Source organism: Crocuta crocuta, unplaced genomic scaffold (genome assembly GCF_008692635.1).
Source record: "Crocuta crocuta isolate KB4526 unplaced genomic scaffold, BGI_CrCroc_1.0 scaffold28, whole genome shotgun sequence".
Lineage (NCBI taxonomy): Eukaryota > Metazoa > Chordata > Mammalia > Carnivora > Hyaenidae > Crocuta > Crocuta crocuta.
The window spans coordinates 2,077,788-2,104,318 of NW_027533256.1; the positions used below are offsets into that span (position 1 = coordinate 2,077,788).

The window sequence follows — 26,531 nt, forward strand, 5'->3', positions numbered from 1 at the left end:
TGCCTCCTTGCCATGCCTCTTCTCTCTCCACTGCTCAGCCTGGTCGCGACCCCACCCCAGCCCGCCACCTGCCTGGCACTTGGGAGTGATTTGGCCTTCCCCCATTGGGCCCAGGAAGGGAGTGACCCGGCAGGAGAGGGCTGGCCTCTGGGCTCTCTGGACCTGCCTGTGCTTCCATAAGATGGGTGGAAGGTGCTCGCCTCCCGAGGGCGGCCAGGAGGGGAGACTGAGGAAGGCAGTTTGTGCCCAGTAAAAACACTGGAAAGGATTGCCAGCTGGAGGCAGGCATGGGCCTCAGCCAGAGGGATGCCCCTGCAAACATTGTTTTTGGAAAACGGAAGCCTGAGCCTTTTCAGGGTAAGAATCTGGTGCTGCATATGAGAAGGACCCTTCCCCTGTCTCTGGATGGTTCCATTGCCGTTGGAATGTGCTTCCTCGTCTAGCAGCATTCCCCGTGTGTCTGCTGTTGGGCTCAGTAACAGCCCCAGGACAGTACTGGGCTCTATAGCAGGGGCCCTGGTCAGACCCAGAAGACCCATTTCCCATTTCACCATGGGTCAGCTTGACCGAACCTGATCAAGGCCCTGCTTCTCTCCGCTCTTGATTTCTCCACCTGTGGACTGAGGCCCCTTCTAGCTGGGACACCTTTTAGAAGCCTGCGTGAGCATTTTTCCCTCCAAAAGAAGCAAGGCTCCCTACTTCAGCCCCCCAAGATTGAATCTTGTTTATCTCACCTCTGCTCAAAAAGTCCTCACTTTTTTTTAACAGAGGATTGCCATCTGGCCACATGGCTTTGGACTTCACCGTGTGGATGGTGGTGTACTGAGTCGCCCGGCCCCTCCTTCCCGGCAGTCCTCTCTTTTATCCTTGCCTCCTCGTGGGGGCCTCAGATGTTACCCTCTGTACTCTGCCAGTCCTGTATATTCTTTCCCACCGGACTGTCCCCTCACAGAGGGTACTAGCTTATCCCTACATCCCCACAGGGCCCGGAGCGGAGAAAGTGTTCAGTAACGGCTAGGTGAATGATGGAATGGAAGCCCGCATCTGGCTAGATAGTTGTAATTTTCTTTTTTTTTTTTTTTAATATTTTTATTTATTTCTAGGATAGAGAGAGACAGCGTGAGCAGGGGAGGGTCAGAGAGAGAGGGAGACACAGACTCTGAAACAGGCTCCAGGCTCTGAGCTGGCAGTCAGCACAGAGCCCGATGCGGGGCTCGAACCCACAAACCGTGAGATCATGACCTAAGCGAAAGTCGGACGCTTAACTGACTAAGCCACTCAGGCGCCCCTGATAGTTGTAATTTTCTTAGTGCATGGGTCTCACTCTGCTATGTTCGCTTGGTGGAGTTTTGCTCGCTAGAAAGGATCTTTTTAAAAAAAAAAATCATTTTTTTAGTAAGCTCTAAGGCCAGAGCTCGTTTTATATACTTTTGGTGAATCCCCATCTTTAAGAACTGGTGCTTTCTGACTTGTGTTTTTACATTTCCTCTATTTGCCTTGTTTGGACAGCTACTTTTTCTTTTTTGGGACTCTGTATAGTAAATAACTCTACCTCTCATTTTACTGACATTTCTCACACTGAAGAGGCAGGGAGAGTTAGTAAACATTCTGCTTTGGTTGTTCTTTGCTTTGTTGTGTTTTTTCCTTTGTGTATTAGGTTTTATCTATTTTCCCTGCCTGGCCCCGGGGCCTCTGACACCCCATCTTCCCAGGGGTTGCTCAGTGGCATTGCATCTGCCGCGCCCACCATGTGCAGTAATGCACGTTGCATACTGCACAAACTGGGGACACATGCATTGTAGCCCCGCCCCCCATTATACATGTATTAAATACATTTCTGGTGAAATGCGGTGAAATGTTTTGAGGAGGAGGAGCCTTGTTCTAATTCTCATAAAGCTCTGTGAGGATTGAGGGCAGGACTGCCATTGACCCACTGCCCCGACTGAAACTGGGACTCACCCTTGACTCCTCCTAGGACTGCAACCTGTAACACTGGGTTTCCGGGTCCCCACCACCCTGCCCGGAGCCTGGCCTGTGGGAGACCGTCGTCAGGGAACCGAAGCCTCTAAACGCCACCTTCCAGGTGTTTCTAAAGCTGCCCGTCCTCCCCACCCCCACGCAGCAGACTTCTCCCTCCGGTGTCTCCCTCCAGCCTCCCCTTTGCTGTCCTCTCTCTATTTGGCCACAAGTGTGACCTTAATAAATGGCCCCTATGATCTCGCTACCTCCTCCACTCTACCTAAAACTCCTCCATGGCTCCCTGTCACCCACCGCCTGGCACTCAGGGCCCTATATTCTCTGGCCCCAGCTCAACTTTCACTTGCGTGCGTCTTACACATTCTGTACTCTGCCCTGTCTCTCTTGGGAACTCCTAGGCGTCCCGCAGAGCCCTGCTCAGGCCTTGGCTAGCCCTCGTACACCTGCCAGGTCAGGCGGGCCGGTCCCTCACCTTCGCCCTAGTTCCTCGGGCACCGGTTTCTGACCACTGTTGCAGCCCTGACCTGGCAGGATTGTAGCTGCCGTCAGGGTTCCCCGGCCGTAGGAAGGGCTTTGCTCCTGATCCCTCCGAGCTAAAATGGGGCTAACACCCGCCCCCACTTCTGAGGACTGTTGTGACAATCTCAAGACTCCCACGTGCCTGGTGCCCACGGGGGTTCCCAAGGACGTGAGCTGTGCCTCAGGTGAGTGTGGAATGAAATGCACCTGCGGGACAGCTACACAGCAGCTCCGGTCTCAGTCCTGGCGCAGCAAATTGACCTGCTTGTGGCCCATCCACCGTCCCCTGGTCCCAGGGAGCCGCGTGCGCTCAGGTGGAGACTCAGGAACGGGGCGGACGGTAGTCAGGCTGGCCCGAAGCCCCCAAACCTCCTGCGGCGGCCGCTCTGCTTCTGACAGAGACCAGAGGGGCCAAGTCCCAGGCAAGGTCTGTGGAGGCTCTCAAGTGTCCTTCTCTGTCACCCTCGGGCTGACACCCGGCAACTCCCAGCCCGGCGAAATGCCGTGCGGCGCCGCTAACAGATATAGCGCAGGGATGTGCCTAGGCAGGCCCGAGCACCCGTGTTTACCCGACGGAAGGGTGGCCCTCCCGCCCTCCCCCTGCAGCACTGTGGGCTGGAGCCCATTTGCCTGCACACTCGCCTGGGGCGTGGGCAGTGTCTGTGAGGCCCGGCCCCCTGCCCTGCCCCGGCGCGGGGAGGGGGGATGGGGGGGTATGGGGGGGGTCCTGCCCTGGAGGCCCTGCGGCTGCCGAGTTTGTTCTCCCAGGAAGCTGAGCTGAGCGGGGCAGCGATGTGGGCACAGCCGACTCCCAGGCAGCCTCAGACCCCGGAGGTCTGGGGCAAGGCAGTCGGGCCACTCCTCTGGCTCTCGCTGGAGATGGGGAGGGGAAGGGAAGGGGCCCAGGGGCAGTCCGTCTCAACGGGGCAGCTGTGGCTCCAGAGCTGAAAGTATTCCGTTCTTTCTCAAGCAAGGTGTGCAGGTCACTTCCAAGGCCCTTCCTAGAGTGCAAATATATATGTCTGTGTGTGTGTATATATATATTCCGCATCCCCACCCCCCAAACCACAAAACCTACCAATTCTGTGTAAAGTGTAGCCCTCATTTATTCATTCACTTATTCAGCAGGGATTCTGGAATGTCTGCAAGATGTCAAGTGTGGTGCTGGGTGTCAGGGAGTCTGCTTTAAGCCCCATAGCTACTAAGGGGACATCTGGTACCTTTCTCCCTACTTAGGGCCCCTTTTTGATTTTTTTTCTTGGTCCATGCCTGTTGGTGTAGACGAGTAACCCCACGGGCATAGCTGGCAGGCCCCGCCTCTGACTGGAGAGCTTGGCGGGTGCCCGGGCTGGTGCCTCATGGGGGAGTTGGACGGGTGGCCGCAAAGCCCTGAGCGGCTGGCAGGGTTCACTGCCGCCGAGGAGAGCACCTCCGTGGCCCACACCTCTGTGGCCCACGGCTGCTACATCAGCACATTGGATCACCCCCCACCCACACACACATACATAGCTGAGGCCAGATCCTGCTTCCGTGGAGGAAGATGTGCCCTTGGCACTTGTATAAACACAGATCAAGGACCACACCATCGACACAGAGAGAGAGATGCAAGCCCCCTTACCCCCCGGGAGCCCAGTGCTGTGGGCGGGCGCATTGCTTACTTTCTTTCTCTGAGATGAACTTGGCCGAGATTATGTCTTGTCTTCTCTGGCTTCCTCTTAGCCAGTTTTGGCCCCTACCCCCTTCTAGGGGAAGCAGCAGACCCGCTTCCCGCGCCCCAAAACCTAGGACCTTAGGAGCCCTCAAGGACCACGATGTGGAATCAGACAGAAGTCAGGTAGACATGGGGGAGGGGCTGGGTCCTTTGGGCACTTGGGGTTGCCTGCTGCTCCCTGGAGGTGGCATCCCTGCAGGACATGTCAGCCAGTGTGTTTCCATCTGTAAATGAGGATACCCTCCCCCCCAACACCGCTGGCTTTGGAGGGCTGCTCGGGTCACCTCTTGCAGGCTCTACTTGGAACAGGGAGCCAGCTGGCCCTTTCCAGGACAGCGGCCAGACCTGCCTCCTCCCCTGTCCCCCTCCACCTTCCTCCTCCCGAGGCTACCTGCTCTCTTTGTCCGCCCCCCACGTGTCCGCGCGCGCGTACATGAGTTCCCGGGTTTGGGAAGGGAGGGGCGGGTGGCAGAGAGACAGGACGAGCCCGAGTGTAATTTTATTTCTGTGGTTCTCCTTTCAAGCTGTCACGGTAAATCTATTTTACTTGTCACTTTGTAAATCATTATGCAGGATTAAGCCTTTTACCAGCTTTTAAGGCTTCTGCACACATCGGCAACCCACCTCTTCCCCAGCCTGCCTTCTGAATGCCCCTCGCTGCTCGGGGCTCTGGCCCCACTGCTGTTCCTTCGGGCGGGCTCCCTCGGAATGACGGTGAGGGCCTGGGGCACAGCACCCCTTTCTTCAAGTTTAGCTGCCCCAATTCACTGACCAGAAAACAAGCTCGGGAGGGGCGGGGCCGCCCAGGCCCAGTGCCCCAGATGCTCGATTGTTTCCGATGCCCCTTGAAGCCATGAGGAGGGAAGCTGCTGACAGTAATGTGAGGGTGGGGTGGATGCACACTGCTGTGGGGGGGTTTCCCTCAAGACTCATGGGGGCCTGGCCCCCTCCTCTCCTCAGTGGCTGTGATAAGATGGCTCAAGACCTACAGGGGCTCCAGCTTGGAAGAGGTTGAAGGGAGGCTGGGACTGGGTGGGCTCCCCACACGTGCTGGGAGCCAGAGGAGGGCCTTCTGCCTGCTGCTGGGGGGCAGGGCCAGGAACACAAACGGGTGGAGGGCAGGCACGGAGCTGGAGGTGTCCTTCGAGACCTCCCTGCCCCCCATCACCCCTGGCATGCAGGTTCCCATCTGTTTTTTTCTCTGGAGTCCCATGCCCTTCTCCCAGGAAGGCTTCAGGATGCAGGAACAATGAAGGCACTCGCCCAGGCGTTCAGAGTCGCAGACAGTGGCCAGGGCCCGCCAGGCCGGGAGCCAGCACTGTGCAGTGGTGCGTTTCCCATCGCCGGTCCATCTGGAGAGGCCTGCCGAGTAAGAGAGCAAACAGAAGAGGCACCCCCTGGCAAGGCTGACACACATTTGGTGAGCTGAGGTTTGTGGGGTGCCTGCCGTGACAGGGACAGGGATGTGTGTGCCAGGGACCATGCTTCCCTGCGAGCCCTGTCCCTCCCCCCCACCCACCCCGGGTTGTGCTCAGCGCTGTGGCTCGCTGCCTCTTCCAGCAGGACAGGTCAGCCTTCCCTCCAGGCTGGCCGGGGGGGCGGGGGGGGGTTCCTTCCCATTGCTTGGGTTCCCTCCTGCCTGTCGGCTGACAGAGGCGTCCCCGCCTTAGAGGCCACCATTCACCCAACCTGCTTCTCCCATGCCCCTCCCACACCTCCTTTGTCTTGCAACTTGACAGATTAATCACTCGCTTGGCATCCCAGTCCAGCAGGATCGCCGCTGGGGCACCCCGGCAGGGTAGTGTCATGCTTGGCATGGTGAGGCCCCCCGACAGAGAGCGGGAACCAGCTCGCAGCCTCCTGATTGCCTCGTCACAGGCCCCGCTGTGCCGGGTCAGCCCCCACCATGCGGACCCTGCTCATTTTCCCGTCTCTAGACTTGAACTCTCCCTAGAAGGCCTGAGCCCTGTCCCTTGTATCCTGTGGCACTGTGGGGGGGCCCCAGGACACGGGCTTGTGCCTTGACACCCCTTGAAAGGATGACCCAGTAAAACTCTCGAGACCTTGACTTTAAAGAGTTGCCCAGTCTGGATCGGAAACCAGGCCTTGGCTACATGGCAGAATAGGAATGATACATACTGACGTACCAGAGAGATCAGCTAAAAGAACTTGGAACAAGTGAGACAGGAGAATGGGCCTGAGTGATCAAGGAGGGCCCCCTGGAGGAGGGGGCCTTTAAAGGTGGTGTTGAAGATGGAGAGGCTTTAGCTAGAATAAGGGAGGAAAGACACGGAGGAAGGACACTTCTGGGAGGCAGAAGGAAGGGAGGTGTCCATGCCAGGTCTCTGGGGGGCGCTCCGACAGTGCCCCATATCTTCAGGGGAGTAACTGAGGCCGAGTCTCCAGGGACGGGACGGCTGGGACCCCAGAGGGAAGGTAGGGTTGGGGGGATGTTTATCCTAGAGGTAGGGGTGGGGAGGCTTGAGCAGGGAAGGGCAGGGACAGAGCAGCATTTTAGGAGAGGAATCAGAAGGCAGGGGTCTGCCTAGATTGGAGGTCCTGCTCACCACAGGTGACTGGAGTCCCTTGGGTGGACTTCAGGACCCACCAACCTGTGCTGGGTGGGAGGGCCTGGGGGGCTGGCCGCTTCCCCAGCTAGGCCCCTCCAGCAGTGAGGAGGAGGTAGAAAAAGCAGGGGGTTCTGACGGCTCAGCACCAGTTTCACCTGACTACTCCCTTACTGGGCCATGTGGTCCTGAGCCTCTCCTCAACCTGCCAAATGGGGAGATCTAACAACCCCTTCCCGGCCTTTCTTCCTGGCCTCTGTGAGGAGTATAAGAGGCACGCTTAGAGGGGGGTCTTGCTGAGCTGACCTCACCTGCTGGGTTTCATCCCATTCTGGTGACAGCAGTGACAGGGCGCAGCCTGTGCATGTAGGTTTCATTACCAACAAGCTGGGTGTCTCTGGACCAGTCGCTTCCCCCCTTGCGCAGGCCTCAGCTTTCTCCTCCGTAATTGGGTCCATCGGGGTCATCCCTGCCTCCCTGGGTGCTGAGCGTCGTGGTACATGCGTGCCATGTGCACCGTCACCGGTGTTCCCTGCCAGGAAGCCAAGGCTTGGGCGTCCTTCTGTGGGCGGGGCTCCACCCTGCCTGGCAAGCCCGGTTGTCACGACAGCACCGTGACGCCTCCCTGTGCGCCTCCGAACTTCCACCCAGAGGGTCTGGTGCGTGCCTCCTGGGCTCTGGTGACTTCCAGGTCCGTTTTGAGTTTTCTTACACTTCCTGCCCACTCCCTGGGGGCCTTCTTAATAGTCTAGTGGTAGCAAGCTCTTATCAGATCCTGGTTATTCCCCAGCAAGCCTGGTACAAGGCGTGTGCCTTTAAGTGATGCTCGTGGCTGTTTAGAAATCCCGACACCAGCTGGCAGAGGGGTAGTCAGGTAGCTTGCTTTTCTAGAAGATGGGTGAATTCTTTTTTTTTTTTTAGAACAGATTTTGTTTTTCTGAAAGAAGGACCCTTGAGAGGGTAAAGAGACAGGGTACCGGAAACAGCACCCCCAAAGCTGTTTGCATACGAGGCAGGCAGTTGAGGGGCTGAGTGACCAGCCAGTAGGAGAAGGGCTCCTGGGGACTCACTTTACATAGGGGAAACTGAGGCCCAGAGAGTGACCAGGGGCGGAGGGGGCTGGTCCAAGCTTCAGATGGTAATAATAGTGATGATTATTTTCTTCACCACCACCACCAACAACAACCACCACCACCACATTCAAGAGACTTATTAGGGTCTCAGCAGCGTGCCAGGTGCTGTCTATGTATCATCTCATTTAATCTGCCAAAGAACCCAATGAGGAAGGGACTATTTTTATCCCCATGTACCACACAAGCGTACACGTGGAGTAGTGCTTGGAGAGATTAATGCTAGAATGTGTCAGGGTCTAGAACCTTCTCTCCCACTGCTCCTGTTGACCCCTGCGCATGCCCTGGATGCCTCTTCAGGGCCCATCCCTGGGCCAGTCCCCAGGAAGCAGTGTGAGGCCGTCTTCCTCTTTCTAGGAGGTGTGGGTGCAGAGGACTTTCTGTATGGGGGAGATAAAAGAGCCCGTTTGGGATGATTTTATCAGCTCAGGCGAGCTGGTTTGACTTACAGGAAGAAGCCAATTTGCATTTTGGGAAAGAGCTGAGTGTAAAGGCCACGGTGAGCACTGGGTGGATTTATAAATAAACAGTCGACCCAAGGCATTGTATGTCCCCGGCCGTACAATGCCGGACTCATATTGACACCGCAGAGCCGTTCTGCACGTCATGGCTGCCCTTTGGACAGAAAGGGCCCAACGGAGTAAGAGCATGCCAAGGAACCTGTCCTCCAGCCTGGCTTCCCTGGGCACAGGCGGGCCAGGTGAGTCCGGCTGCAGCCGGAGCTGTTTACCATGACCGCCTCATCACGTGCCAGGTGCACGGCCCGCTGGCAGGGACGCGTGGCCCCGAGGGCAGCGGGCATCTCCGCTCGCCCCGTAGCGCAGAGGGAGGCACCAGGCCCGGGTCCTGCGAGTCCGGGCGGTGGTGTCGCAGTTGCTGGACAGCCTCCAGAGCTGGCTCCAAACCCTCGTTCTGCCACTATGTGGCGAGTTTCTGGAGACTTCCATTCCTTGGCCATGAAATGAGTAGGACTTACTTCCCAGGTTATTTTGAGAATTGAGTGAGGTAAGGCCGACTGCTGTTGATGTTGCTAGTCGTCCCTGCCCTGCCATGGGACAGCTGGGTGATCTGGGCCAGTCCAGGCCTCCCCGGGCCTCACTCTCTTCTTCGGAAGGTGACAGGGTGGATGCTGATCAGGGACCTAGGATCCTCGGGCTGAGGGGGTGCTCCTGCCCCCCAGAGTCCAGAAACTCCAGCGCCCAGGATTGCCAGATTTCATATCCTACGAGCTCCCCATATGGGGGCAAAGGCATCCCCCGTCAGCACTCAGTCCTAGTGGGTACGAAGTGCGGGTAATGGAGGTTGTTAAGAGGAAGTGTTCCAATGTATGGTTAGTACTTAGCACAGAGCTGGGCACAAGGTAAGTGCTCAAAAATAAATTATATCTGCAATATTTGTTTCAGGAAAAAATCTCTATTTTCAAATCAGAATACTGTCTATTCCAATATTCTGATTTAATTCCAGATAATACTGTATGTCCCGAATAACCATAATACCAGGAGTTACAAGACACCTCCCCTCCATCCGTTCACCTGGTGAACTTGCAGAACTGCAAGGCAACCGTGCTCAGACCAGCTTCACCAGCTCTTGCCTGGTCGTTCAGCCTTTCCAGCCTCCCGCTCACCTCTCTGCCCAGATAAAGATTATCAGCCTTTCTTATCTGACTGCTCTGAGAGCAGACTCACTGCTTCCCCTGCCTTCTGATCGCACCTGTCTGTTGCCTTGGGCCTGGAATGTTCCTAACCAATGCCACCGCGTGAGCAAGGACCCTTGGCCCCCGTTTGCCCAGAGAGATCACGTGGACCCCCTTGGGGATGCTCAGTTGTTCCCCAGGGTGCCGTGCGTCTTTTCCCTCACAGTCTAGTCTTCGCTGTTCGAAGCCTTTAGGGGATCCAAGTCTTGTGGCCCCCGGGGACCCTCGTACCTCAGTCCTCATGGTCAGTTTGAACCCCGACAGACAGCAGCACTAAAGGTCCCTGAGGTGTGTACTGTGCACGGCCACTTAGGAAGATGTCCACTCCTGCTGCTGAACCTGACATCTCCCCAGGTCCCCGTGAGACGGGTGGGGCCACAGACTTCTCACCCCCGTTTTGTAGGGAGACGATTGGGCAGAATCTGGTGCGGTTAGTCACATGCTCTGCTCGCGTGCTGAGGCCAGGATTGGAACCCAGTTCCTGGCCTGACCTTCAGCCCTCAGTTTCCCACCTACCCCGCCTCTGAGGGTTCCTGGAGGAAGCTGAGGGTGAGGATGGGCTGGGAGAAGAGGGCCAGGAGAGTCCTGATGGACGAATGGCTGCCCAAGGTATCATAGAACCTGTAGCGTGGAGCTCAGGGGTAGGACGAAGAACATCAGCCCTGAAACAGCCAGCCATTTTCTCCAGAACTTCTGGATTTGAGATGCTCCTTCGGGGACTGAGGGAAACTGGCCTGTCTGCCCCTGAGCACTCTCAGGCTCAGGCGCTCATTCCCCACATGGGTATAAGGGGGCCTGCTGGGGTCGTGCCCTGCCAGGCTCTGGGGCTGTGATGGTGACCAGACAGAGAAGGTCCTGTCTGCAGGCGGCCAAAGGGGGAAAACAGGCCAGCCAGTTCCCCCCTTTATGAATTACGATAAGCACCGAGAAAGAAACAAGCGGGTTGCTGCGTGGAGAATACCACGGGGTGGGCGTGGGGGTCCTTTAGGCAGGAAGGCCTTTCTGAGAAGAGACGTGAGATGATGTGGCCCGGAGATGTGCCTCGGGAGAGAACCTGAGGCAGAGGGGACCCCCTGTGCAAAGGCAGGCCCTGAGACTGGAAGGTGCTTGGCGTGTTCTAGAAACTTGAAGGGTGTCTCATGGGGCTGGGGCCAAGTGGCCCGAGGTGAGGTGGTTCCCACCCACATCGTCCACCTCATCCCGGGTCTTCTGCTTGCCCCCAGATAGCCAGCAGTGCTGCCCGGCCTTGGTGTGGGCTCGGGCCTGTATCGGCCTGTGGGCCCCATTCGGGGCCAGCTCGCTGCCCCAGCCAAGTGGCAGATGACAGGACATCTGTGGTTATTTCTGCCCCCTGCTAGCCGCCTCCATGTTTGCAGCGTGAATGGGAGGCCTGCTCTGAGCTCTCGGTCGGTCCCCCGGCTTGACACTTTTTGGAGGACATCACACATGCCACTCTTCACCACCTGGTATTTGGGTGACCTCCCTACTGCCACAGAGGGAGGAGGAGGTGGAGGGTGGCTGTCCCCAATGGTCCTGAACAAGCCTAGGTTCTCCCACCTGAGCTCGGCCGCGGCCCCGAAACCTTTGTTTCCCTTGGTCCTCGCTTAAAACTCTGGTAGCAAGCTGCCTGGAATGGAGTGTGAAGAAGTCGAGATAATAATAAAATCAATTGGACTGTTTCCCCAGTAATTCTAGAGACTGATGCATCATTAATGTTGGTAATACAGTGCCTGTCAGATCACAAACTTCTCAATAAATGTGCAGCTGGCAAGCTCTGATAGAAATTGGAGGCAAGCAGAGAATGAGATTTGGGGCCGTTGATATATGGGGTGTCAGCGGTGCGGTGAAGTTTTTATCAATTTCTGTCACTTTGGGCTTTTGTGTTCACTACATATGTGGTCTTCGGGGCGCCTCTCTGCAGCCTGCCTGGATGCTAACTGCCCTCCCCCGGGTGTGCGAGGACGAAGAGCTACAGGAGGGGCCTCCACACCCAGCTGGGACCCTGGGAGAGGGGCAGAGAGAGAGATGGGGTGAGAGAGAGAGAATTCCAAGCAGGCTCCGTACTGTCAGTGCAGAGCCCGACGCGGGGCTTGAACTCATGAACCTCGAGATCATGACCTTAGCCGAAGCTGGACGCTTCACGGACTGAGCCCCCCAGGCTCCCCTCCAGGAGCTTTGATGGAAGCCATGGGCTTGGGGAGGGGGAACGGTCAAGTGGTCATTTCTACCTAAGGGTCAAGGGTCAGGGGGAAGGTGGAAAGAGCAAGCGCCTGAACTGATGTGGCAGTGCCTGCCTGGTACACAATTGAGGAAGGCCCGTGTGACAGGGGGCACTCACAGGACCTAAGGCACCGTGCGCCCTGAAGTTTATGAAGGTGCAAGGAGCTTGACAAGGGAGGCCGCTGGGGTGGGGGAGAGAAGGTGGGAAGTCCTTGGAGGTGAGTGCACGCGCTCTGGAGACACACACCTGGGACCATATCCCAGCTCCTGTGCCCACCAGCTGGCCAGCCTCAGGAAAGCGACTCCACCGCTCTGTGCCTGTCTCTTCATCTGTAAAACGGGGGCGTAGTAGCAGAGCCACCTACCTCGGAGGTCTCTCGTGAGCATCCGTGAATTACCGCCAGTGCAGATCTCCAAACGGGACTGGGTGTGCTGCGAGCAGCTGACTGGTACCGGCTTGACTTTTGCACGGCTGTCTCGATTGACTCTGGTGACCTCAGAGCCATACAGATGAGCTTCGGAGAGGTGAGGTAGGACGTCTTGCACACACCTGGTAGGAAGCAGAGCGGGGGTTTGAGCCCAGCTGCTGCTGAGGCTGGGGTTGGGCACAGTGGGCCCGTGAGGTCACCGTCATTGTCAGCAAGGTTACTTAGCAGGTGGGCAGTGGATGGGCCCAGGCTTTGTAACCTTTGGTCACTTGCTGGCGCCTCTGGGAGGTGGAGGAGCTCTGGGACCCCGGGCTTGAATGTGGAGCATTGGGATCGGCTCCTGGGTTTGGTGGGACAAGTTTGGGTCCACCTGGCAGGTGAGCAAATGGGAACCGCTTTGTTAGTGAACCCCAGCCATAGGTCATGTACCCCCTCCTGCACCCTGCCAGGGAGGAGGCTCTGAGAGCCCTCCAGGCCCACAGACTCCTTGACACTCACCCCAGAGCCACAGCCTTGGAATCCGGAGCCTAGAGGCCTCCCTGGCGATGGAAAGGGCTGGGGTGGGGGGCATTCTGAGCAGACATGACGGTGGGGCTTCTGGGGCCTACCCCGAGGGTCTGGGAGTTGGGTGTGCCAGTGCTAGGAAGCCAGCACTCCTGGGGGGGGTCCCCTGAGCACCGGGGCCCTTGCCCTACTCGACAGGGGTCCCTCCCAGTGTCCCTCCGTCTCGTGGCTTTGCAGGAACTCTAGGATTTACTCACTGGTTCTGCATCTGTGTTTGCTTTGAAAGGAAGGCCAGGTTGCAAGGCCCCCTGGGGCCTCAGGAAAGAGGAAGCAATCTTGTTAGACTGGGGTGTGGAAAAGGCAGGGGGGCTCACACTTCGAGAGGGCGTCTGGGCCCAGCTCTGCCCCAGGCTCCCTCTGCACCTCTCAGAGCCTCCTTGACCCATACCAGACCCTCCTGGTGCTGATGCTCGTACTTGTTCTGGGTGGGGGAAGGTGGCTGGCCCTGCACTTTGCAGGTGACTTGCCCGGGAAGACTCTCACTCCATACACCCCTCCCCCCTGCCCGCCCACCCCGTGGCTTGGGCTTGGAGGAAGTGTCCCCTTCCGCCCGGAGAACGCTCAGGCCCCTGTGGGAGTGGGGGCTGGGCGAGTTGCTCAGAAGCTGCAAGGTACTGTTGCCGCAGATGCATTAGAAGGAGGAGCAGGTGGCTCTCTGTGGACTGGCTAGGGGGCCAGGTCCCAGAGGTACAGGAGCAGGCGTGAGGGCTGTTCCGACCCTGCATGGGTCCTGCACCACTGCACGTGTGACCTGAACGAATCCTCAGCCCCCGGAACATCACTTTCCTTATCCCCAAAACGGGACTCCTTGACTGGGGATGTGGTGGGCCATGCCCTGGGATGCTCAAAATGGGTCTGCTGTTGAGTGCTAACCATGCGCAGGCTCTGGGTGACAGATTCCAGCCTGTCCCCAGGAGCTCAGAGCTTCACTAGGGAACAAGACAGGCCAGCATTCCTGCAGCCTTGGGACCTAGAGGCCGTGATCATAGCCCAGCTGAGTAGAGCAGCTCAGATCAGCCTGCTGGGGAAGGGCATTCAGGGAGGGCTTCCCACAGGAAGTGACCTCTGAGCTGCACCCCAAAAGACGAATCAGGCAGTGCTCAGCAGAAGCGGAGTAGTGGGGAGCCTCAGGCTTGGGCGGATGCGAGCCAAGGAGCTCAGTGGGGGCCTTAAATGCCATCCATACCTTAGAGTTTATTGTTGTTGCAGGGTCAACAAGAAAAGATTCGGAGGGGAGGAGTGACATAGCCAGATCTGATTTATAGAGCAATCACTGTGGTAGCAGCTTGAGGATGTTCTCACAGGTCCCCCGAGGGCCCTGCCAGCATCCAGGAGAATGGCCTAAGACCCAGCGCTGGCAGGGGCCTGGACACAGGAGCAGAGATGCGGCAGTGGTATCCGAGGGGGGTGAACTCCAGGTGTCGGGGTGGGGGCGCCCTTGGCCATCAGGGCCTGTGCACGCAGAACCTCTGGGCACTTGCTTAATGGTGCAGATGCCGGCCTCCCCCACCCTCCCTGTATAGCTACATATCCACATTTCACAGGCTGGGGGAGCACCGCAGGGCTGATGGGCAGCGTAGAGGCTGGGACTCCCAGGGCTCTGTAGGCTATAGGAGCCTCTAAAGGACAAGAGCTCATAGCTGATTGCGGAATCTTGAAGATAACACGTGGAGGTATTGCAGGAGTGGCCTTGGCTGGAGAAAGGAGACAGGACTGAGCTCTTACCTTGAGTGTTAATTCAGCCGTTACACAGTGCCCTTCCTGTGCGGCTCTGTGTGGCACAGGGCAGGCCCTTGCCCTGGGGGAGCTATTGACTGTATAATGGGGCGGGGGGTCACAGTGCTGGCAGAGGGCCAAGCTCACTCTGCTGGAGAAAGAGGCCACTAAGTCGGCCCTCTGCAATGAGCAGGAGATTCTCAGCCCAAGAAGTGGGGGAAGGGCATCCGAGGCAGAGGGAACAGAGCCTGCAAAGGCTCAGAATACTGGAGGGATTTATCAGAGGGGCACAACCCTTTGAGTCGGGCCAGAAGGCACGGACTTTGCTCCCGTCTAGGGGCAACGAGGCAGCCAGGCCTCCCGAGTGAGAGAAGAAAGGCCAGGGGCTGCTAGATCCTGAGAGGCCTGAGGTCCTCAGATTTGAGGGCATNGCCCAAGGAGGATGGCCAGTTGGTGTGCCAGCTCCTTGGCATGACCATGTTCATAGGCGCCAAGAGGTAGAGGAGGCCCTGTTTGTCCAGAGGGAGGGGCCACCTCTGGGCAGGCGACTGGCGCCTACCCCTCGGTGTTAAAGTCCATCGGGGTGAACCAGGGCAGGGAGGGAGGCCAGGTGATGACTGTTCTGGCAAGCACACCCTGTCATCTTATATGAAGACAAGCTGCGGGGCCCCAGGGGCCAGTACCGTCTCTCCCTACCATCTGCCCCGCCCCCAATCACACACACCGAGGCTACGCCGTCCTCTCTCCACGCTCCAGGAAGGAGACGTGAGGAGCAAGGTGTCAATTACTGACTGCCAGTTGCCACCACCCGGAACAGGGACTGCGGACCAGAGAGGGGCAGTGGCCTGTCCCAGGTCACAGAGCGAGTTGGACGACCAGCCGGTTCGCAGGCCCTCCATGGCACCACGGCCCGCAGAGCTTTGAGATGGACTGGCCAGACACCCATGAGGCTACAGCTCTGGCCCCTTCTCTGTAGCTGCCTCTCCGACCCCCAGGAAGAGGAGCCGGCAGCTCCCTCCTGATGGGCTCTCAGCTCGCATAGGGAGCTGATGCCCAGCCCAGGTGGAAGATGGGCCATAGGTAATGTGGATTTGGGGATGCCTTGCACCCCTCCTGACAGGGAAGCAGAAATCCCAGCTCTGGAAGTGTGTAAACATAGTTATTTTTAGCCGTCAGAGGGCTGTGGGTGCCACAGCGTGACCTGCATTTGGCTCAGCACCCCCCTCATGCCCCACCAGGGAGATGAGGGCTCCTTTGCCCCCCCCCCCCCACTGTCCCCACCAGCAGCCTTGGGGCTGGGCCAGTGGATTCCAGGACACGCTAAGTGAAGGAGCTGGGCGGGGGATCGTGGTGAGGCTGCCCACGGCTGGGAGCTGAGGCCAAGCCCAGCGCGCAAGGGGCAGGATGTGGTTTTCAGAGAGGCGACATTTCAAGTTGCAAGAGAAATATTGGAGCCGCACAATTTCATGCTTTTCTCCATGGGCTCTTACTGTCTAATCTTCGTGCCTTCCTTGGTCTGGGCATCAGGAGGCCTGGTGCTGAGGGAACATGCTACCACTTTCACCACTGGGGGCTCCCGGACATATGGGGCACATCTTCGTGCCTCATTTATTTATTATTTATTATTTTTTTAATGTTTATTTATTTTTGAGACAGAGAGCGAGCACGAGTTGGGGAGGGGAGGGGCAGAGAGCAAGGGAGACAACAGAATCTGAAACAGGCTCTAGGCTCCGAGCTGTCAGCACAGAGCCCGACGCGGGGCTCGAACCCACGACCTGTGAGATCATGACCTGAGTGGAAGTCGGACGCTTAACTGACAGGGCCCCCCAGGCACCCCTCTTGGTGTTTCATTTATGCCCTCATCAGTGAGGTGAATTAATCCCCAACCTGGCTGCGCGGTGGGGGGTGAGCTGACGAGATCACGGATCCTCACTCCCTTGTTCCTTCAGCAAACACCCAGCGGGCATCAGTTTTGGGCCAGGCGTGATTCTGGCCCCATAAAGCAGGGAGCCAGCCTGGCAAGGTGCTGACCCTCCTAGACTAATGCCATCGAGGTGGGGACAAGAGACAAATAACAAATAAGGACATGCATCAACAGTAATCAGCTCGCAATCCGTACGACACAGGAATAATACGGAGTTAGCTGTGGAGTGCCGGGGGTGGAGGAGCAGTGTGTGTTTTAGACCAGGGCTATCAGGAAGGACCCCCTGAGAAACTTAAATAACGGCACTGGGGGGAGGAGGCGGTGAGAGGGAGCAGCAGGTGCAAAGGCCGTGGGGCAAGGAAGCCAGTGGGGGCCGGAAGGCAGCCGTGTGCGGCGTACCTGGTGAGGTGGACAGGGGCCAGAAGCACAGAGTGGGGCCCCTTGGGGATGCCTTGGGGAGGCCTATAAACAGGAAGAGGTTGGCTCCCTGGCTGCAAGGAGGGGCAGGAGGGAAGTGAGAGTGGGAGGCCAATGAGGGGTTGTTGCCCTGGTCCAGGCAAAGGAGCTGGCGAGAGGTGGGCAGCTTGCAGCCCGGGGAGGGAACGACGGAAGTGACAGGTGGCATGGCCGAGGGGGAGCATCAGAATTAAGGGTGGCTCCTCGACTTCTGGATTTGATGCCTGTGCTCTCTGGGGGTGGGGGCGGGGGGTGNGAGGGACAGAGGCTGTTGTGGATGCACTGCATTTGCAATACCTGTCAACATTCAGGTACAGAGGGTTGCTCCGGGAGCAGCTGTGTGGGGAGTGCCAGGCCCTGGTCTGGCACGGCTCGCCTCCTGGGGGCCCCCTGCCAGCCTCCATCCAGGCTGCGTGGGCGGTTGCTCCCTTGGGGCCTGGCCTGGGGTTTTGTCCCAGTGCATGATGGATGAGGGGCTTCCGGTTCCCCGACTTAGAAGTGGGCGGGGGTGGAGGTTGGCCGTGCCTGCATCCTTGGGGCCGAGGGGGGGTGAAGGCTGTGCCTAAAGACTGGGCTGGATGGCCCAGAAGGCGCCCTGCTGGGGGCCATCGGAGCACCCTTTGCCGTCGGCCGGACCCATGCCCTGGGTGTCCCTACCAAGCCTTGCTTTTGGCTGGATTGTTATTGAGAGGTGGCAGTGGCTCCTCGTGTGTCTGAATCTCATGTGTCTGAACCGGGATGCCAAGGACAGAGGGACTTAGCAACACGCTGGGATTTTATTTTTAAGTAAGCTCTGTACGCAACATGGGGCTTGAACTTGTGACCCCGAGATTAAGAGTCACATGCTGTACTGACTGAGCCAGCCGGGCGCCCCACCCAACACATATGGGATTTTTGACAGCAAACCTGGCTCACCTCCATTTTGCCATCCGCCAGCTGTGTGACCCTGGCTCTGTTCCCTCCCTTCTCTGGGCCTCGGCATTCCCACCTGAGACACCAGGATGGAGTGAAAGGTTCTCAGGGTCCCACAGCTTGAAATGCTGCGTTTTCCTTACAGAGGATCGGTATTGAGGGTCACAGTGCGGGTCAGTCCTGGACTGTGGAGATGCCTTGCGGGGCCCTGGGAAGCACATGAGGGTGGCACAGAAGCCCCTCGAAGGATGGTCCCAGGAGATTGGTCAGAAATGCTGGGCCACCTGTAGAAGGTCAGAGGGACCAGCTTACCATACAAATAGTTGTGTTCTCAGAAAAATCACTAGGACTTTTAAAGCCTCAGTTTTGCCATCTGCAAAATGGGGTAATAAACGTCACTGACCTTGGAGAGATGAACAACTACTGAGGTAACTGAGGAGCATGACCTCAGGGGCTCACTTGCTGCTCATAAAATGTCTTTGGTGTCTGGAGGTTGCCTTCTCCTTGTCCATCTTCGGTTTACAGCCGGAATCCGAATTTCAGGGGAGGGCTCTTTTGCTGTTGGGACTTCCTCTGACAGCCGCAATCCTGGACCTGGGAGTCCTGCCAAACCTAACTCCGGAGGCCGTGAGCCTCACTGTGGCCTTGGGAACTGGCTCACTGGCCTTGGCTTTCTGAGCCCCAGCCTCAGGTATTGCTAGCAAAGGTGCCTTAGGGCTCCAATGAGAGGCAGGAATGGGCTCTGAAATCACGCCACTTTTGTTCTGTGTTTTATTTCTCAAAGAAAGGGATGGGCTTTGATTGCCATCTACATTGATGTGCTTGCTGTTGTTGTTGTGTGTGTTGTGTGTGCGTGTGTGTGTTGATGGCTCTGGGTTTTGGAGCTGTGGGGAACGTGCGGAAAATAGCAGATGCTGTATCCATTTGCCACCAAACTGTCTAGAAACGCTATAAATATTTTCTAAAAAGACTAGCTTCCCAAGCCCGATGTGTTCGTTATCTCCTCCCTGAGAAACTGATTCCCGAAAATTAAGACAAATAACCTCTTAAATCACAGTTGTTAACCTCAGGTGTAAAAACCGCTACCACGCCAGCCGCCGGTCAGAGTGACTCCCTCCGCCTAAGTGAGTCCAAGTGGCGCGGGGGTGGTAGTGGCGGCAGAGGGGAAAGAACCTTGTGCTCGGTCGGGAGGCCCGAGTCAGAAGCCTGGCCCGGCTGCTCAGTGCTGGGTGACCTCAGGCCGGCGGGCTCACCTCTCTGAGCCTCTCATTTCCTCATCTGTGCACAGAGACGCGTTACCGGCCTCCTCGCAGAGCGGGTGAGCGTCACCTAAGGGTGACTGTGCTCCTTAGAGGAAGCTTGGAGGTGAGCACGAAGCTTCCTGAAGGAGGAGCCGCGGAGCCCCTCCCCCAGGGGCGGGGCCCTGCTGGCAGCCGGCAGTCCTTTTTCCATCTACAGGAGGTCAGATCCCATAGGTTTTGTTTTCCGCTCCCCCTGGGAGGGAAGGCCCGGAGTGCTGTTTACAAAAGCCGTGCTGAGGTCGTGTGGGACTCTGAGAGTATGGGGATTCATTGTTAGTGGCCGCTATGGGGTGGGAAGGGAGCTCGGTGACATACCTGCCTTCCTGCCACCCGGGAGCTCCTCCAAGCCTGCGGCTGGCCCTGTCCGTCANTCAGCCAGCCACGGAGCCGGAAGCGCCTGTCCAACAAAGCAGGTGCTTCTTGCGCAGCCCGTTAGGCATGGGGGGTGAGGGGTGGGGGGCGTCCTGGAAGGACAGTGTGGGCCAGCAGGGTCAGCGCCCAGGCCTGTGTTCCTGAGGCCCATGTGCTGATCAGGCCCCCTCCCGTCTGTGGCTAGCCCGGGGCTGCGGACGGGGCAGGTGCCCAGGAAGTGCGTTGACAGACCCAGGAAGCTGCCAGACTTCATATCCCTCATCCGTTGTTCTTGGGGTCCCCACCGGAGCAGGTGGGCAGCCTCCTGGCTTGGAAATGCTGGCTGTGATGTAGACGGGCGTCACAACCATGCTCCGTCGTCCTCGGTGTGCTCACGCTACCACTTCTTTCATAGCAGGTCAATAGGATGCCCCCAATTTAGAGATGAGGAAATCGAGGCCCAGAGTTGGCAAGTGATTTGCTTGAGGTCACGCAGCTGGTTATTGCAGAAACCTGGCCTGACCCGTGACACTCCTCTCCCGGCCATTCTGTCTTCCACTCACAAAGACAGCTCAAAAGACTTTATGCATCCTGATGTTCGAACTAGCTTCCTCCCTCCCTCCCTTCCTTTGTTCATTTGGAAGTCCTTGTAGCCAGTGGGTAAGGGCTCTGGAGCCAAATGGCCTGCTTTGCATTTCAACCACTTCTTGGCCATGTGACCTTTGGCAAGTTCTTTGATCTCTCTGTACCTCAGTCTCCTCATCTATAAAATGGGCATAAATACACCATAGGGCTGTTGTGACCGTTAACAGGTTAATAGTGCCTGGCTCAGGGTGAGGGCTCTTAAGGGCCAGCCTCCCCCCTTCATCGGGCAGTGCAAGGCTCCCTTTCCATGCTGGGCACTGAGGAACCGTAGACATGCGACAGGGGCATCCCATGCTCTGGTGACTGTGAGGTGAGAGGCGGACATGTATAGCAAGAGAGCATTTTAGGTGGATAGGCGAGGTCCAGGGTGCACCGGCCCCCGTGGGTGGTGGGAGTTGGAACGATGTGCATCGGTCCCAGTGCACGGGGGCTGTTGAGAAAGGCTTACCTGTCAGGGGGGGACTCTTAGGGGAGGGCCTGCCAGGTGGGGGACCTGAGTGTACGGGGCACAGAGGCATGACACGGGTGGTCCCCGGGGCTGGTCCTAGGGCGCTGGCTCAGGGGTCTGGCCTGGCCCTGGTCACAGCGTCCAGGACTTCTTTGGACAGGAGATTCCCCATCCCTACCCCCTTGTTACCTCCTGCGGCGGACGCCTCTGGGCTCCACTCTGGGTGGGCGAGCATTGAAGAGAAGTGGGAAGGCCAAGGTTGGTTTGTTCCAGGGCTAGGCAGAGCGAATCCTGCCCAAGAGCCTTGGCACAGGGTAAGTGTCTCTTGCTCATCAGCTGATGAGCCAGCTCCCTGCCGTCTGTCTGTCTGCCTGCCTGCCTGCCTGTCTGTCTCCTCTTTGCATCTGTCTGTGCAGCGCGGTATAAACAGCCGCCCCCGCCTCCCCCTCAACACACGGCCGCCGTGGCTCTGCTTGTACGCCTGGTGTGAACATCGCGGCCCACCCGGAGACCCATTTATTCTGCCGCTGGGGCATGGGGCCGTTTTAATCATCCTCGCTCTGCCACGAGATACAGATGGTTGTATTATTAATAGTCATAATTAATCAGCCTCCACGGAGGCTCTTGTCCCTGGGCATCAGTTCCTTAGGACGAGCAGCCCCATGAGGGTCTGTTGCAGCCTCCACTTTACAGACAGGGAATGTGAGGCCAGGGGGAGGAAGTGACTCATGGGAGGGCAGCCGGGAGTGAGTTCCAGGCCCAGATCGCCGTCTGGTGCCAGCAGCCCAGTGTTCTGGCTCAGAAGTGGACTGGCTGCCGCCCCCACCCCCAGCTCCCCTAGGTGTCTGGGAGGGCAGGATGAGGTTAGGAGTCTTTAGCTGAGAACAGGGAAAGAAAGGTAGAGCAGGGGGTAGAGGCAGAGGGAGGCAGAGCCGGGTGGGTTAGCAGGAGAGAGATCTGATCGGAGGGTGAGGATGAGGAGGTGGCCTTGAGCGGAGGCGGGGAGCCAAACACCAGCTCCCCGTCCGCCCCGTACTCGACCGGTGGGCCTGGGCCCGATGCTGGCCGCTTCCCCACCCCCCACCCCCAAGCGCTGTGTCCCAGGGACAGTGATTTAATGCTCGTGGCAGGCGGCTTCCTGATTTATGGGCTTGTTCAGGACGGCCTGACTCCGTGAGCACAGTGGCAGCAAGAACTTCTCCCGCGGTTCTGCCGATGGCCGCCCGCCCACCTGCTCCCCTCGCCCTCTCATCCTGTTATCTACACTCACACACCCGCACGTGCATACACCCGCGGCGCCCGGCGTGACTGGTCGAGATGCCGTGTCCTCAGACTCTGCCGTGGTAAAGAATGCAGAGAGTGCCCTGGTCCAGAGCCCCGTGGGGAAGTGGGGAGGTGGGTGCATGCTCAGAGGTCCTCTGGCCTGTTTTCCATTCCCATGGGGGGAAGCGGGGGGGTCGTGGGGGGGACGCAGCACCAGGCTCTGGGCCCCCATACGGGGCTCCTAAGTCTCCTCTCCCCACTGTTTTCACAGGCTTACACTTACTCTGTGCCAGGCCTTGAGGACAGCCCCGTGTCACGGGAGAAGCCCAGTCAGGAGGCGGGCAGATCAGGACACATACCCAGGCTCTGTCACCAGCATGTGGCAGCGAGCGAGCTTTTTGCCTGTCCCGTCCTCTGCATCCTCCCCGTCCGTAAAGTTTCAGCCACCTCGTGGGGTCGGCGTGAGTGTTAGAGGAGTATAAAGTTGCCAGCCAAGTTAAAGCCCTTCCCCCCTCAAGCCTCGGTTTCCCGGTCTGTGAAATGGTAATAATGGGCCTCACTGGCCATCTCCTGGGGCTTTTGGAGGATCAGATGAGAAATGGACCCTGAAGCACAGGGGTGCCCATGAAACTTGTTTCAGTTCTGAGCACGCAAGATGAGGGGGGTCTCTGGGCGCATGGGGGTAGGGCATATGTGTGTGTGGGGGGACGTGTGTCTCCATCTGACCCCTCAGTAGCCACACGGTAGCCCCGGGAATTTGGCATATATTTCACCTTCATCTGAATGCCCGGGAGCCCCGCGTTCCTCATCTTTGAAGCAGGCACAGCAATAGGATGTACAGCATGCTGGGAGCATCCACCAAATGTCTGGAGGGCAGGGAGGTCCTGCAAAGCTTGACACACAGCCGCCACTCAAGTCAGCAGTGTTTGTTAGTGTTTTTGCCAGCGTGATTGCCGTGTAAGTGGATGCTGAGTTTGGAAACGCAGATGAATGCATAGTGAGTGACCTGTGGACATCACATGACCACAGTATCTGTGTTTCCAGGCTTCGTGTCCGTCAGTCCCCCGAGTCCAGGCCCTTCTCAGGGCGGCTTAGAGGAGGTATGGCGGACCCACACCCTGGCCTGCAGGATGGGGCCCGGGGAAGGAGGCTGGCCTCCTCCTGAGAGTCAGGGGCCGGCCCCACGCAGCCACCTGGGTCCCCAGTGGGAGGTCGGCAGTTGCCTCTCCTCTTGTTTCGACCGCGCCTCTGCTGGCCTGAGGCCCTGAGAAGGAGGCCCAGAGGTGGGCCTGAGGCCTCACTTGAGCCAGGTGGCACTACAGATAGATCCCACTGGCAGCCCAGACGCTCTCTTCCACTGGCCACAGGCCGAGGCCAGGCGCAGCCCCCATCATGCGTGGGCTCCCTGGTCTGGGCCCTGCCCCGTGCCAGAAGAGGTGCAGAGTCCCCATCCTGGCAAGGGCTTTGCTGAAGGCCAGGGCTGCAGGGGCTCAGAGGTTGTGGGGGCCAAGAAGGGTCCAGATGGGTAGGGAAGAGAGGAGGCAGGCCAGGCTGGGGCCAGACCTTGAAGGACGGGGGGGGTTTAGCTCCCTGGAAGAGGTGACGTTCCAGAAGGACAGAAGTGTGTGGGCCAGGGTTTGGAGTCATTCCTAGGGAAAGGCATGCCCTTTCCCATAAGACATCTGGACTTCTCTGGCCCAGATGGCCTCAGCTCTCAGTGACCAGTGGCTGTGGGGTGAAGCAGATGGCCAGCGAGGGGCGGGGCCCCCCTCAGGCCTGAGCCAAGCGAGGCCAAGTGGCCCACACAAGGCCAGAGCCCGAGACTTTGGCACCAGCCTCTCGGAGCTCTCGACTCGAGAGTTAATGATTCATTTGTGGCCAATTTCTGCTGGCCATTGCCTGGAAATTCCCAAGCCTGCCCCTTCCATCGGCTCTGGGAGCTCCAAGAGTGGAGTCTCATTTACACTTGGCTGAGAACATCGCACCCACTATCCAGGGAATGGCTTTTAAAATGAAAGCAGGAGTGCTGCAGGTTAGCCGTTAGGAAGAACCGATTGCGGATGGCAGGCCACGGGCTGGAGTGGTTGGTTTCTGTGTAGTCAAGTTAGAGGCTCCTCTCTGACCCCACGTGCCAAGTACTGATGGGAAGAACCCTGTTCATGTTCATGGTGCTCCCCTCCCCGCCCCCTCCGGTGTGGCTCAGACAGGTGTGAACAGGATCCAGTTTAGTGTAATGTGGAAAGCGGTTTCAACGGTTACCAGGGGCAGGAAATAGAACTTGACCCAGAGCAGGACTTGGCTAAGTGGAGAAAGCTATAACACATGCAAAGGCCCTGGGGCATGAAAGTCCACGAGAAGTTGTTTGGGAAGGTTGAGTACTTGTGGTGTACCTGGAGTGTGGAGGGTTTGAAAGATGTCTAGAAGCAAGGACTCAACTCATAGGTGAAGGGCTTAGAGGACTTGGGATTTGGCAGTGGGAGGACCTGGCAGTGGGAAGTCAGGACTAGAGCCGGGGGGAGGTGTGTTTGATTTGGGTTTTTGGGTCGTTTGCCCGTTGGTGGCTTGATTCTGCTGGTCGGCAAACCTTTCTTGGCACCCTGCTCTGTGCCAGCTCAGCCCCAAGCCCGATGTAGGTCCCTGTACCGGGGTGGAGGTGCACTAAAGGGAAGGAAGGGTTTCTACAATAGTAAGGGGGGGAAGGGGGTGGGAGAGTGAGCACGGGTCGGCATAGAGGCAGGGAGATGGCCGACCACTCTTTTACACCCACCCAGCCCCGCCAGCCCAAGTCTTCAGGTGAGCACGGTGGGGGTGTTGACGTGACCTTGAGGAACTGTGTGCTCCTTGCGCACTGGACAGATAGCCTGGAGGTTATCCCTGCCCTGTACGATCACGTGGTCCCACTGAATCCGAATGTGCATCTGTTGCTTTGCAGCCGAGCAAACTGAGGCCCAGAGAGGGGACGGTCCGTGCCGGAGCCTGGGCACAGCCCAGGGTTCCCCCTCTCCTAGCCCTGGCCGGTTGCACACATAGCCCGCTCACCCACCCCCTGCGGACGTAAGGATATTTCTCCAAATCAGAACAAAAGAGAGCAGCCTGATTGTCCAGGTTGAAATGTCCAGGAGAAGACTTCCTTTATTTCTTCACTTTCACAAATCTAATGTCTTCCGATGATTTCTTGAGAGTCCCAGGCGTTGGCGGTAAACAGTGCTCTCCCCAGATCGTTCCCCTGTGACAGCAGCTTTCTCTGCCGAGGGTGCGATCAACACTTGGCAGGGCCTCTCCCCGGCTCCTGAGAAGTGAGAGCTTCTGCGAGGGCATTCAAGAATGTGGCTCCCCTGGGGCGCTGGGCCAGCAGGGGCTGGGGCCCTGCACAGGCCTTTGTCCCTTTGTTCTGCGGGCCGTCGGTAGCCCAGCCTGGCCTCAGAGCCTCAAATGGCCCCAGGTTGTAGATGGTCCCCAGGCGGAGAGGCGGGGCAGTGTCGGGTATCAGCTGGCTCTCAGAGCCCTGGTGCCTGGGTCCTTGGCACAGCTCGGCGGCCACAGGGAGCTCATCTCCAAAGGGGAGCTCTGCCAGGCCTGCCTGTGGCCGGGAGACGAGCAGCGTCCGCCTCTGTGGCCTCCATGGCCTGCGTCACACTGGCTTAGGTGTCCTGAGTCAGAGCCAGGAAATGGATCTGCGTGCGGGGGTGGAGGCGCCGTTGCCCTGGGTGGCTGGGGTGAACCCCAACCTCCTGGCTGTCCACGCTTGGCGGGGGTGGGGTGGGGGGGGGGGGGGCTGGCCTGGGTTTAACAGTGCCTGGAGGAGAGGCTGACGTGACAGCCAAGCCCCTAACCGCACACGGCTGGTAACTGCCATTGAAGACGTGCAGAGCTGTTGACAAGACCAGCGCTCAGATGCGGGCCCAGCTCGGCTGCAGTGCCTCTGCCCGTGCGCGGTGCCGCTTTCCTGGAATGCCCCTCCCAGACTTGTCCCCTGGACAAGAGTCGACCCAACGGTGACTTCTCTGGCGAAGCCTTCCTCGGAAGGGTCCCCTCTTCCTGTGAGCCGCCCTCTGGACCTCCGTCACGGTCCCTAGCATGATGTAGTGCCACCCCCTTTCCCTGCAGAGGGCCCCCACGTTTACCTGTGCAGCTGCTTGGAGCTTAGGGCTGCTCGTGCGCGTGCCTGACATATAGTAGGCGCTCATTAAAAGTGGGCTGGGCTCAACGAAGGGGCTCCTAAATTAGGCTGTATTGGAGTATCCCTTTGTTAATGATGTGGTAGAGAGGGGAGGAAGCCGTTGGCCAGCAGAGAGGCTGACTTCCTTGTGCCAGGCCCGCCCCGCTCCCCCCCTCACACAGCCTGAGCCCCCCATAATCGCCGGGGGCTGCAGCGGACCCCTCCCCGCCTCCACGCCGCCCGGCGCCTTCCTCACCGGCAGGAGCTGACTCCCTGGGTTGGCCGTGTGATCACTCTCCAGAAAACACCCCAGTGGAAACTGCATAAATGATTGATAAGAGCTGAGAGCTGTTTAATTTTTTCCCCCTGTTTAATGGCTATCAATAATTTAATACGCTCTCTGTATGTTTTTAAGAAATAGCACCCATTTTGCCGTCTCCGGTTTAGCGGGCTAAATGATTTAAGTGTTGGAAACGGGCTGTGAGGGTGGAGGTTGAGCGAGTCAGAGGGATCTGGAGGCTGGGGGTGGGGGCAGGCGGGTTCAGAG

The 26,531-nt window shown here is 58.2% G+C and overlaps 1 protein-coding gene across 5 annotated transcripts in view; it reads left to right on the forward strand.

Moving 5' to 3' along the window:
• The first annotated feature begins 5,554 nt into the window (after positions 1-5,554).
• ZMIZ1 (zinc finger MIZ-type containing 1) overlaps positions 5,555-26,531 on the forward strand; it is a 202,167-nt gene continuing 181,190 nt past the window's right edge. For 4 of the 5 annotated variants that reach the window (XM_077746409.1, XM_077746413.1, XM_077746411.1 and 1 more), the window contains exon 1: positions 5,608-5,627. The gene's annotated coding sequence lies outside the window, so the exon portion shown is untranslated. Of the gene's footprint in view, positions 5,628-26,531 lie in introns of all 5 variants that reach the window. The other variant, XM_077746414.1, reaches the window with a different exon arrangement.